Source organism: Corvus brachyrhynchos, unplaced genomic scaffold, assembly GCF_000691975.1.
Source record: "Corvus brachyrhynchos isolate BGI_N302 unplaced genomic scaffold, ASM69197v1 scaffold148, whole genome shotgun sequence".
In the NCBI taxonomy this organism is placed as follows: Eukaryota; Metazoa; Chordata; class Aves; order Passeriformes; family Corvidae; genus Corvus; species Corvus brachyrhynchos.
In genome coordinates, this window is record NW_008239785.1 from 516,960 (window position 1) to 530,639 (window position 13,680).

Below are 13,680 nucleotides of genomic sequence, written 5' to 3' on the forward strand. Positions count from 1 at the left end.
CTTCAGGCAGCCAAACTTTACACTCTCCTGGCTGAGGTCCGGGCTACTGCAGCACCTGCCAATCCAGCATTAAATTCTGTGATCAGCTGAAGCAGAAAGAGCCTCTCTGCCTGCAGCACCCAGCTTAATCTGCTGAGTTCAGCCTAGAGCCTCATGGCAAAACATTCTCTTGGTAACTCATTTACCCAGCACCGGATGATGACATTTTTGCACAAAAACCTAACCTTAAAGAATCCCCCTCACACCAGCAACAGCAAAAATGATGGTGAGGAGCATGCCCAGGACTTCACACCAGGATGGATCCTGCAGGCTGGAGGCAAACCACCTCCTGGATCTCATTATCCCCTGCTGCTGCTCCAGCTGTGCTCATGCAATGCCACAAGGCTCCATTTCCACAAAAAACACGTCGGGGAAGGCAGCCCCACAGGCGATGTGTCTTGTGCCTCCTCCCCTGAGAGCCCTGAGGAGTAACATGAGGTGCAGAACCCCTCTGCTCCAGAGCACCCGGGTGGCTCTAAACCCTGCAGGTTTTAGTCAAGCTCTGTCCTAGCAAGGCGAGGGATTTAGCATAGCGGGTGTGAAGGAGTGTGTCTCAAGCTGGGAGATTAACAGCTTTGCCCCAGCTGGAGGTTTGGGGGAAGGAGAAGTCTTTGGGACAACAGCTCTTGGAAGTTTAAGATGCTTCTCTGCAGTAGCAGGGGCTGAGAGTTTCTCTGTGTGTTTGCAAATAGAAATACTTGTGCAAACACAAGGAAACCACAGATATTATTCACCCCAAAATTGCCCAGGAAGTGGCTCCAGAGATTATCATCTCAGCTACAGAGTAGCAGGAAAACACGGTTTCGGGCCAACAGGACCAGTGGTCTCAATGTGTTGAGGTCAAGAGATTGAAGTGAAAATCAGAGAACCATTGTGATAAAACCAATATTATTGAAAACCTCTCACCAGACTGGGTCCTGCAGAGTTCTGTGAGAACCAAAGCAGCGGTACCAAGCCCTGGTCCTGCCCCCCAGTTTGGCCAGTGCTCATCCCCAGTCTGAGCTGGTGTGACATCACCAGCCTCTTGCTGCTGCCACCAGCCCGAACGCCAGTCCTTGCTCTGACCATCCTGTCCTGCAAGAGCCCAGTCCCACGTGTGGGTCATAACCCCCTTCCATCCTAGGTCACAAGGGACACCATCTCAGAGTCTGTGCAGCCCTGCAGGTAAGGGCTGCAGGCAGGATTCAGCCTTTGGCTCTGCTCCTGGCTTTGAAATCCCCCCTCACCATCCATCGTCCTTGTGTGAGTCACTGCCTGCATGCTCGATGATGAAAACAATCCTTCATCCCCCTGGCTGTGCCTTCGCTCTCTGGAGACAGCGGGTTGCATGCTGTCACCACAAAAATATGACAGTTTCTCTGTCTCTTGGCTGCAGAGAGAACCAAAGTGAACAAGTACCACTGAGGCTCAGAAATCAGGAGGCAAATCCTGAGCACACACGTGCTCACCATCCTGCACACACCGTCCAGCATGCACAGCTGTGCTTGCAGCAAGAGGGTATCCATGGGCTTTCTGCATTTTTGCACAGCAGAACAGCATCAAATCTATTCTCTGCACTCTGATCTTTTCCACCCCCTTCTCTCTGCTTCCATTCTCCATTTTAATATATTATCTGTTTACATATATTAAAGTTTGAGCTTTAACCCCCCTCCATGTGCATTCTAACCCACACCCATCTCTTGGTCCCTGCTCAAGCCTGGGGCTGGTGCACTGCAGAACAGAACATCAGCTCCAGCTCTGCTCACCACAGAGACAGGAGTCACAGGGTGCTGCAAAGAGGGAATCGGACTTCTCACCTCCCCACACGAGGCCAGAGGTAGTGATGATCCACAGCCACTGTGGCAGGAAGGAATTTGGGGTGGTGAAACCATCTACCCAAGGCTCAGGGCACAGATCACCAATGCCAGCTGGCAACAAGAAACCTGTCGGGCAGAACCCAGCTCCAGCCAGGGCTTTGTCCAGCCTGGGGACACTGCAGCCACCTCCTTCTCCTGGGGGATGGTGGCTCAGATGCTTGGAGAGCGTTGCAAGGACAGGGAAGACCAGCCCCAGGCTGCAGCTCAGCCTCGCTGCCCAGCGCACTGCAGGGATAAGCTAAGGCACACATGGAGCTTCTCCACCCAAAATGGGACTTTCAGCAGGCTCAAGCCCTGCGTTTCCAGCCAGAAGGAAAGCAGGGCTTTGTAGTTACACAAGAAGTTTGTGGAGAGGAAACGAGCCCGATTTTTCCAAGTCCTTGATTATCCCCCCAATAAGGGGATGCACGGCACTTCCTCTGTAAGCCGCAGAGATTCTTGGAGGAGGGAGGTGCCAGGACTCCTGCTCGGAGGTCAGGGAAATGCCGGAGGCAACCAATGCCTCCCCCTGCTTTCCCACCTCTCCTCACAGAGCACAGGGAGCCGTGGGCAGGGGGCTGCCCCGCTGCACCCCAGGGTCCCGCAGAGCCCCATCCTGAGTCATGGAGCGCTCCAGCCCCAGCACATTATATCAGGATGAATCACTCACTGACCTCTGCCTTCCACAGTGTTCGGTTTCTAATTTTATGGGCTGTATCAGCAGGGTTATTGAATCCAGATGTCTGCAAAATGCAACTGCAGCACACAGAAAGCCACAAGGAAAGGCGTTGGTGGCGAGGACCGGGGCATGTGGTTCATTTTTCATATGCAAACCCTGGCTTAGGAGGGAGAGGAAGGCACCTCCTGTCCCCTGCCTGCTCAGGGCTCTGCAGGAGCCAAGTGATTTCCATAGGCCATCTTGCATTTCCCTCACTAACGCATCCTTGCCCTCCCTTTACCTGAAAGCATCTGTTCCCCCAGGCAGCGGCTGCGCATCAGGCTCCGGTGGGTCCCACCTGAGGCACCTCTGGGAGATGCTGCAGAAATGTGGGTCCCGTGGAGCCTCTGTGCCTTGGCAAGGACGTGGTGCTGCCATGGGATGGGCACCGGACTGGAGCAGAACTTCAGCTTTCCCAAACTGACCTCTCAGGCACAGATCATGGCACAAGCCAGCCAGGGGCAGCAACACCTGACAGCTGTCAGTGATGGGCATCTGGTTTGCATAGAGCACAGCTGGCTCTGAGACAACACGAGAGCATTTGTCCCTCCAAGGGGAGAAGTAAAGAAAAGAAAAAGAGAAAAGAAATATCCAGACCTTGCCTAAACTTCAAAGAGAAGCCTGTGGAGTGACCTGGCTGCACTGGGGCCATAGGAACCCCCAGCACTGCCCGTACCACGTGGGTGGTTCCTGAGCATTGACACAACGTGGGATCAGAGGCACCAGGGGATGGAAAGGATTATTTATTTATTTGTCTGATGTTTTTAAAGATCTTCCTGCCCCTTCCCTTCCCTGCAGCTCTGACATGGCAGACCCGACCTGAGCCTCTCCAAGCTGGAGATTCCCAAGAGCTGTGTGTGGATTCACATCCCCCAAGGGATGGTGCCCAGCCCCCTCCACCACCAACAGCTTTCTGCAGCAGTGCAGACCCTGATCCTTGGTATGAAAATGAGCAAGGTTGTGTTCAGGACCCAAACTGACAGCAACAGGCCATGACCCAAATAATTGCATTTTCTGCTTAGCTCCATTGTACAGTGACCCCAAATAAATCATTCACTCCCAGGTTTTAGTTCACCTGACATCGTGCACTGACACATCTTCACCTTCATGAGGAACACTGGCCTACAGGTGGAAGATTTCTAGTGGTGACTTGCTTCATGCTAACTGAAAACCCCACAAACCCTTACTTGGCTCCTGATAACTAAAAGTGACTGCAAACTGCTGTCAGGAGATCAACAATTTGGCTGTCTTGTCCACACCTTGGCCTCCAGTCCTTCTGAATAAGCCCCAAGAGAACATCTGCCTTCTACAGAGAGGCCAGCACTGGTCCTCTGTGCAGCTCATGGGAGGTGGAAGATACACCAGTGCTTCATTCTGAGATTCTCCCTGGCATTGTTGGCATGCCCATGGGGAATTTCTCTGCACCCACCTGCTCTCCTGCTGCTGTGGAGCTCAAACTGAGCTGAGACCTGGCTGGCAAAGGCCTCCTTTGCTCTCAGTTTTTCCCTGCATCTTCCACATCTCACTGCTCAGGACAGACAGAGGTTGTGCAGAGAAGCAGAGCTCCAGGAACACATATGGGTTTTCTCATTTTCTACTTTGTCACTTTGGAAAGAGCGAGGTATAATACATAAAACAGGGACAGACAGTAATAATGAAGTTGACCTTCACCGTGGCATTCCCTCTGACACGGCTGCGCCTACGCCGAGTCTCTCCTGACCTTGGCTGCTCTTAGGGCTGCTCCTGCCTCTCAGGAACCCAGAAATGAGTCTTTTAGAGCAGTCAGTGGATCTGGGCTGGTATTTCTCCTGCACACTGGTCACACACAAACACTTTGAGAAAGCTCAGAAGACCTGCAGGGGATGAGTTTAACGTACAGATGGACTTGGTGCCAAGTTTCAGCCTAATGGGAATCACAACAGCTGACTTACAACACTCCCCCTTTAAAGTCAGGGTTTATGGGGAAGGAATCTCTGCCAGATCCAGAAACTATAGCAACTGCTGTAATAAAATAGCATTTCAGTGTAAATCTATTTTTACAGCACATCGCCACGTTTGTGGCATGGCAGTTTCCAGTGTTTTTCAGATGTCTGCTGCCAGAAGATTTAGCTGGATTAGTAGTTAAACAGGGAGGGATCATATTGGGTTGTCAAATACACCCTTTTGCCTGCAATGGGAAAAATTATATCCTACAAGGTGATTCATCAGGTATTAAATTAATATCACACTTGATCTTGGCTGACTAAAGGGCCAGGCTTGCCCCAGGGCCCGAACCTGGTCGCATTGAAGTCAACATAACTTTTGCAATTGGCTTCGGTGAGGCAGCTGTGATCCAAGCCACGATCAGACTTGCCTGAAGCCTAGAAACCCTTATTCACACTGCTCACAATATGAGCAGCAAGGAGTTACGATCTGTAATGGATTAAGGTTTATCTCAGCTCAGCCCAAGCTGATGCAAATTTTACCACTCATTTGCATGGGGCCAAAATGACAAACAAAGCTGGACTTAATTCTGGGTGGCACCATTTCTTCCTGTCGTTCCAGTCCAATGTTTGTCTCTTCCACAGCTCTTTGGTCTTTTCTGTCACAGGAAAATTTACTTCAATGTTTATGAGGGTGGAAAAGGTGGGCCTATGAGCAGAAGAGAAGATTTACCAGTATCTGAACTTAATTTTGCACCAGCAGACAGATAAATTGCTCCCACAGACCTCACCCTTGATGGCACAGAGGAGAAAAAACACTAAAAAGAAAATCAAATTCTAGTTCCAACAGATACTGATATCCTATCTGACACTACATCAAGCTACTGCTCAGAGAACTGCTCGTTCCTGATAACTCAGTGCAAAGGGTCCTGGCATCTCTGTGAATATGACAGACTGACTTCCATAGCTTGAAACAAGCTGCTTCAGTCTGGCAACCCCAAGATGCCTCAGGCCTCCCCTGTACACCAACTCCCCCATCCTGTATTTAATCCATGGCTTTAGTGATGGGAGAGCCACCAGATTAAACCCCATTCTTGGGCCAACCTCTGTCTGCCAAAGTATCTTTCTATTAATCTGCGCCTTCTTCCCACAACTAGCTTTGGTTTTTGTCACTTTATTGAACACTTTGGGCCCCCACCATGGTTTGCTGATTCAGCCTGGGTCTCCCCAGCCCTACCTCCTCTCCTCCCACCACGGTTCCCCACATGCTGCACTCTGCCTGCTGGAAGGGGTGCTCTGTACCCACACACCAGAATCCACAAGCACCACCTGAGGCCAAGGTGGCTTAATCAGGGTTGAGGTTTTGCAGTTGTCTCTCTTCAAAACTCCCCTGAAGCTGTGGCCCCCCGTGGAACTGTACCTACTCCTGTTTCCACTTCTGTCAGTCCAACACGGGTAAAAAGCCCAGGGAAATCAGAAGTGATCATCCACAAGGGAGAAACTTGGTACTAACTTTTGGTTTCCCAAGAAATATTGGCAATGGATGAGGTTTAAAGCAAGGGACAGATCACACCAAGTGCACACCTTGTAAGGCAAGGACTGTGCCCCATGTTTGGTTTGGGGGGGGGCTCATGCCCACAAAAAAGCACACCTTGGGCAGCCTGAAGTGAACAAACCTGGCCAACATCCTTCTTATTATGTGGAAAACACATATCCTGCTCAGCCTCTTAAATAAACCCCTCAATGCCCTGCTGGGCTTAGGACTGGCGAGGGAGAGCTGCCCTTTTGCTGAGTGTTTACTGGAGTCTTCTCTGCATGACTCGGTTATGGCGCTCAAACAGTGAAACTCTGTGGGTAACTGGGTAGGGAATGACCCATGGCTCCCACAGAGACTGGGGTTGGTGTAAGCAGTGCAGGAAGGTTTGTTCATCTCGTCTCTCTGAGCCAGACCAAACCAGCCCTCACCTTGTTTATTCACCCAGGGCGCCTGTGAAATGCGAGTGGGAGCTATTACACACCCACTCGGGACAGGCAGGAATGGCAACACCAGGTGCAGAGAGATGGAGAAACGGACAGACAACCAGGCAGCCTCACTCCCTTGGGCGAGGGCTCCCCAGCTGATACCAGGAATTACAGGGAACAGCCCAAAGGGCAATGGCCAGTGTAGAAACAAATTAGGAGAACACCAAATCTGGTCCCCCTGCCCCAAAGGAGGCTCTGGGGTGAGCTGGGAATCCGTGGTGGATGATGATCCCAAGAGCAACTGCACGGCTCGTGGGTATCCATCACCCAAACTGCCTTTCCTCCCTCAGCTTTGCCATCACTCTCCCACTTCTCAGCATGAGCTGAAGATCAGACACTGTGTTGTGACATGGTAACAGCACCCCTGGCATGTCGGAGGATAAAACCTGAATGCTCCCAGAATCAGAGGCACCTTTCCAAAATGTCAGCCTTCACCCCCGTGCTGGTTTGCCTCTGTGTAAAATGGGACTAAAAAACTTGCTTGCTGCCGAAGGGGGAATTTAAGTCTTCATCAGGAAATCTTCAGAGATTCCTTTGAAGATGGAAAGTTTTATTAAGTGTTAGAATGGAAGATGATATATCCATTGATATGAAAGCTCTCTACACAAAGAGATTTCATTCACTTGAAAAGTGTATTCACACTTTACAAAGTGACCTGCCCATATGTAAAGCTGCAAAGTGGATGTCTGGGGGCTCATCCCCAGCTGGTACAAAACAGCTCAGCTCTGAGTGACTGTGACAACACTGTCCCGATTTACCACTGTCCTGATCACCCAGCCCTTGGCACAACTTAGAAGAGAGGAGTACTTTTTTTCTATTATTTAACAGATCTGGAAGGGAGGCGAAGAAAGAAGCAGTGAATTACTCAGGCTCATGATAAATGTTGGGGTTACTTTCCTGAGGTCTCCAGGGGCATCAGCCACCTCAGTCACCCATCCCCTCGAGCCTGTTGTGTTGGCTGATACCCCCATCAGCCTGAGGGGTCAGTTTTTAGCAGGGGAAGAACAATGTTTACGCAGGAAATATAACTGGTGCTGAGGAAGCTGAAGGGGGAAACACATTACCTGTGCAGGAAAGATAACAAACACCTGCAGCATTGCCATACATAACAAAAAGGGAAAGAAAGAGCACACCTCCGTGGAACAAAGATATCCCTGTGACTGACAAGCAATACCCACCACCTCCCCTCAGCCATCACCTGTGGTTTTCAGCACAGAACCTTTTTGTACCTCACCACTGTTGTCTGATCTGGTTTTTGCCCACTTTCCTCATTTTGCACAGCAAGGAGCTGCATCCTGGCCTGGCTCGTGGAGAAGCCCAAGGTGCCTCCTGCTCTAGCCCAGGAAAAGCCCTCAAAGCCCAGGCACAACAGCACCACCAGGACACAGCTAAATCCATACTGAGCCAAGAGCACGAGGAGCCACAGAGCTGGAGAGGGAGACGTGTGCTGGCCCCAGCCCAGCCTGTCCCCTCAGCCACAGCTCTTCACCCTTTGCTTTCTCTGCCATGAATTCCTTCACAGACACGCAAGAGGCCAAAGCAGCAAAGGCAGAGCTGGAATCTGCATGTCCAGCACCTGGGATCCACAGGGGAGGGAGACCCTGCCAAGAATTATTTTAACCTTCAATATTTCTGGCAGCAGAGCTTCAGTCAAATGGTTCCTACTGGTTTTTTGGGTTATGTCACGCTGACACAAGTTGGTCCAGACCAAAACCATCCACGTGCTCAAAGAGAGAAGGGTTTGTTTTCCATCTTAATGGACTTTCAGTAGCAGGGGAAAGGATGCCTGAAATAATAATCCTTAATAAACTCAATAGCTTCAAGAAGGAAAATCAGGCTAGATACAGCCCATGTCCCATACAGATGCAGGGTATATTTTTCTCCTCCAAACCACTCATCAGGCCAGTGGTGGGAGACTTCCCTCCTGCATCCCAAGTGCTCCCTGCAGAGCCAGGTGGAAAGTGCTGTCCAGGGACCCATGCCTAAACTGGCATTTTTAGTGCAAGTTACTTGCAAAGAGTATTTCCTTCTGGAAAAGGAGAAATATAAATGAAAGATTTCAGTTGATGTGAACTATGTTGGTTCCAGTTCACCATAAAAATAAATTTAAAAAAAAAAAAAGGAATGGTGAGTTTTTAGACTAATTTGGAAGATCTTAGGGAAACTATTAGGCCACTATTAGGCAAGGGGAAGAGTGGCTGTGTACCATTTCTTGTGATCTTCTGTGTGTTTGTTGCTGCAGGTGGAGCTTCAGAGGAAATTCCTGCCCTGTTGGAGGATACTGGGAGCTGTACCTGGGTTAGGGAACTCTGTCAGGGCTACCATGGGAGCAAGGGGCAGATGCTGATGCACTGAGATTACTTTTGAGAATTACTTTTTAAAAATCATGTGAAAAGCAACAAGAGTGGCTTTTTCCATCCCATTATTTGAATCCAGCTGCTGACCTTGGCTCTGGGAAAATAATTATTCTTGACTTCGAAGTGGGGAGATTTTTTTGTGCCAAAGGCAAATGTCTATAGATTTATACTATTTGGAAAAATCAAACGGCTGCAAGCCAAGCCATCCAGCTTATAAAACACAACCAACCCTCCAGGGATAATTTAAAACTGACCCTGCAGCACTGAAATTCCAACCATAGATGATGCAAAACATAACTCACCATTTTCTTATCTCCTGGATGCTCCCATCAATGTGGGCTTCAGGGACAAAGACCAGCCAGAGGAGACTGAAAGAAAGTAAAAATAAAAACTTCAAAAAAAAAAAAAGGCTCCAAAATAAGTTTGTGCTAATGAAGGCAAAAAGGCCTGGCAGGCCAGAAGGCAAATTTTGTCACCCACACAGCCAAGAGATGCAAAGGCAGCCACAGTCCGTGCTTTTTCCATTGTGCTCTGCCAAAATAACCCACAAAATTCTCCTGGGATAAAACAACCCACTCTCTGCTTCTCGAGCACTCCAGGCTTAGATGTGCTTCTGACTAACAAAACTGAGCTTTGATGGTTCGTTCCTACAATCAGGACTCCTCTGCTGGTGGTTGGTGTCTCCAGACCCCAAACCTCTAAGCACAGGGCAAGTTTCCTTAAGTCTGTGAGATCCCCTGCAGCCAGGGACCACCTGAACCAGGATGAAGCAGCACCCGGTCCCATCACAGGTACCAGTGCTGGTGGTGAGACAGTTTGGCAAGACAGGAGAAAAAAACATTTACTGGGTAAGAAGCTCTTGTGGAACAGAGAAGCTGGAGGAGATTTGGCCAGTTGTGTTTCCCACAAGCAGGAGCACCATGAGGAGCGTAGCTGCTGCGGAAGAAGAGGGTTTACACTGTGCTGTGTACTCCACCTTGCAACTCACTGCAGCAGGATTCTGCTCCAGTTCACCAGGACACGGTGACTTCTCTGAAAAACAGTAGGTACAGGGCTCATCCAGAGCAAACAGAAGCAAGACTGACAGCAAAAAACAAGATACATGCCAAGGGTTCAGTGAGAATAGAGTGATCATTCCTACAGTCTCCAACTCTGAGCAAGGGCGTGCTGATAACACATCCACGCTGAGCCATCTCAGCATTCAGCAAACACCAGCTCCAAGTTTGTAGCACACATTGCTCTACCTGTCAGGACATCCTGTTCCAGACGAGAGTTTCAGTTCTTTGTAATAAAAGAAACTCCACCAGACCAAACCTCTCAACACCAGATCCTTCTCCACCCATCTCTGTCACTGAAGCCACTGGTGGCTCTCTGGGAGCCCCGGGGTGTGTGTACACACCCAGGGTGTGCAGTCACCCCTCAGGGACGACCAATTCAATGAGGAAGAAGTTTTCATTTTGAATTTCCAACTGGTTTTGGTCTCCAGCCTCCAATAAAGCAGAGAGAGGAGCATTTTAGCACTTCACAGCTGTAGGCACTGGGGAGGATCCACAAAAATCATCTTGCAGCACTTTAGGATGGTTCAATTACCCCATGTGCTGCATGCAAAGTGCAGGCAGCTGAGATCACCTCTTTGCTAATTCCCCTTTTTACCCACAAGCCCTTCACAGATGTCAGAGCATGCTTTGGTTCCACTGATCACTCACACTAGGAAATTTTGAGAGAGCCCAAGCTTGTGACTCAAAGAGTTTTGCCAAGTAAAATATTGGCCTGCAACGATGTCCTAACAATACAAAGTAGTTGACACCATAAAATAAACAATTGCACAGAGCATAGCAAAAGGGTATTTGGAACTGCCAAGGATCTCGTGGAGGTATTACTAAGCCAGACTGGAGTTAGCAAAAGCAATTTTTATTACAAAAACAAGTGTCAGTCTTTCCAACACCCCAGTCCCCACACAGAAAATTCATCTCTGCCTAGAACTGGCCACACTGCTGGCTTCTTCCTTCAAGTTTCATAACTTTTACAGCGTGCAGAAATAACAGAAACAGTGAAAACAGACCAGGGCAGAGTATCCATAAAAGAGCGAGTGTACTTACGGTTACACAGCTCCACACTCGGAAATACAGCCACAGATAGAAATGGCAAAAGGAGAACTAGAGGCTGCCATGTTCTTGTAATAAAATTACAAGAAAAGCATTGTAATTCCAAGCAGAAACTCTTCGAAAGAATCAGCTGGGCTTGATTAGCAGCAGCAGTGTAACTGCTTCCCCATCGTGCTGAGAATATCAGCAGAGAGAAAAGAAGAAAATAAAAGAAAAATATCATTGTTAGTTGTCAGAAGAACCAGAAAAGCCCCCACTAGTTAGAATTTCATCATCTCCAATGTGTGTCCTTTGCTGTCACTATGAAGAGTGCTAAAATGCTCATAGCCAGCAGCATCAAGCACACCTGTAAGTCTCCCTTAGTGAGCAGAAGGACACGAGCATCCTCAGAGCACACCCCCACAACCACCTGCTTGTCCTGATCACGGTATCTCCATTCAAGAAGCTATTGCACTTTATTTTCGGAGACAGCTCAGACTGTAGGACCATCTAGCAGCATCCTACCCTGTCAGATGCTTCAGAGCAGTGTGGGCATCTCATAGCAACCGGCTGGTGGCAATATCTGCTCATCAGCTTGATCTCAGTCTCAGGCTGAGCTCGTTGGTAGAGGTGGACTAAAGCCCTGCATTAAAACACCCCTTTTTGGTTAAGCCACCACTGTGAACTGGGACAGCTTGAGTGGGGTTCGTCTGCCTTCAACAGGGTGTCTACAAGTGAGATGACCAAATCTAGTCACCCTGAGCACTGGTGAAGTCCATGATGACAAGCAGTCACCCCAGCAGATGGGCCCCCACCTGTCCTAGGATGAAGCACCTCCAGGGGGAAGTTACTCTATTTTGAACCTATTTATTCTGATCACAAAGAAAATAACAACTTAGCCTTGGATATCTTGTAGGCAGCTACAGTTTGGTGAGATGACTCCCACTATCACTATCATATGAAAGGCTGGTGCACCCTTGGGCCCTGTATTATGACAGCCTCTATTTGCCCAAAGCACTATTCACCCAGGGGAAGGAGCAGCAGCATGGCAGGGAGCACAGCAACTGAACACAGCACGGTGCTGCCAGGCCACATGAACCTCCCAAAGATTCCCACTGCCTCCTGAGAAGCTGCCCAGAACACTGCTCGCCGTTCCCACGCCTCGACTGAGCACATCTTCAACACCCTGCTCAGCAGAGCATAGCCTGGACGTGGTTTTAAAGGCCTTTCGTTGCCAAGACAGGGATATTTCTGTGACCTTTCTCACCATTTCCTATAGCAATCTAATCCTAATTTAAAATGTCATGCCCTGCGGCTTCTCCACGAAATTTAAAAAACACCCAACACACAAATAAACAAACAGAGCAGATGAGTTGCTCTATAAGCAGCAGAAATAACACAGGGTAGTTTCCTGGGGATTTCTGCATTGTGGTTGGATTCTCTGGTGCACGATAAAGGATGTGCTGTGATTGAAACTCCTTCTGTGGTTGGAGCATTTATAGCATCCCCCTATGTGGATTCTCTGCAGTCTACTAAGGGTTGAGCTTAGATGTCAATCTTCTCGCGGTGGTTGTTAATAGAAGTGCTTTTTATCTTTTGAACTGCGTATTTCACACAACTTTAGAGATCTATAGACTCCAAGAACACTATCAAAATGTCACTTTTTTGCTGAAATTTGTCCAGGGGCTCAAAAAGCAGCACGTAGGAGTGAATGTGGATGGATAAACAAACACATGCAAACACACACACACACAGCCCCACATGAGCACACCAGCCTTTCCTCCTCGGGGAACTAGGATTAAAATAAAATTCAAATACTGTTTAGAACTTGAAAATCTGCCATGAGAGTCTACATCATTTCCTATTTTTAGTTGACTTTTGTAAAGAAACAAGTCTTTTGTGATCACACCCTGCAAGCCTCTCTGCAGCCCCAGAAAGGTTTGTATTCAGCTGGCTGGGATCAGCAAGACATAGGTGCAAGTGCTCCAGGCAGAGTCACTGCATGGTTTTGGAAAATCAGCACCTGGCTGAGAGGAAGAATCCTGACAATGCAGGAAAGGCAGACAAAGCTTCTCTCCTTGCCCAGCCAGAACACAGATACGGGCTGACACACAGCTCCACACCCACCTCTACAAAGATTTTTCAAATGGCAAACCTCATAGCTGGAATTTCTGAGTGTAGGACCCACAAGAGGGACAGATTTCTAAAGGACAGAGCACCCCATACTTATGTTTCGGTCTATTCCTGATCATTATAGAAGCATTGAGACACAGATTTCTGCACGCACCTCTCTAGAGGTGGTAGATGCACAACTCTGAATCCTGGCCTGTTCTCTCTACAGCAAAAGCAGTTTGTCATCTTGTTTTCCTCACCAAAATGCATTTTGGCAGCCCTTGGGTATCTTTTTCACATTTGTAAAGCAGCCCAGTTTGTTTCATAGGTTTGATAATGCATCCGCTTCCCTTGCCTTGTTTGTGTGACGGTGTGCAGAGAAACAGAGTGTTCTCAAAAAATAGAAACTACCTCTGTAAATCCCTCATCATGTCATTGTCATCAGCCATTTTCCAGAGGCATCATCACATCAAACTCCACGTCCACTTCAGGCTTTGAGTGATAACACAGTCCCATTTAGCTGACTGAGAAGGACGTAGGGCACAGCACACAAAAATTAGAGCGTCTTTCCAACACGTTTGGGTCAGGCAC

The 13,680-nt window shown here is 48.7% G+C and overlaps 1 long non-coding RNA gene across 10 annotated transcripts in view; it reads right to left on the minus strand.

The window, feature by feature from the left end:
- The window catches only part of LOC108448880, a 62,188-nt gene that overhangs the window by 21,074 nt on the left and 27,434 nt on the right, over window positions 1-13,680 (minus strand). For 5 of the 10 annotated variants that reach the window (XR_001864949.1, XR_001864942.1, XR_001864950.1 and 2 more), the window contains exons 2-4: window positions 10,993-11,172; window positions 9,870-9,925; window positions 9,196-9,261 (exon numbers count right to left, since the gene is read on the minus strand). This is a non-coding gene — a long non-coding RNA (uncharacterized LOC108448880). Of the gene's footprint in view, window positions 1-9,195; window positions 9,262-9,850; window positions 9,926-10,992; window positions 11,173-13,680 lie in introns of all 10 variants that reach the window. The other 5 variants (XR_001864948.1, XR_001864946.1, XR_001864945.1 and 2 more) reach the window with 3 other exon arrangements.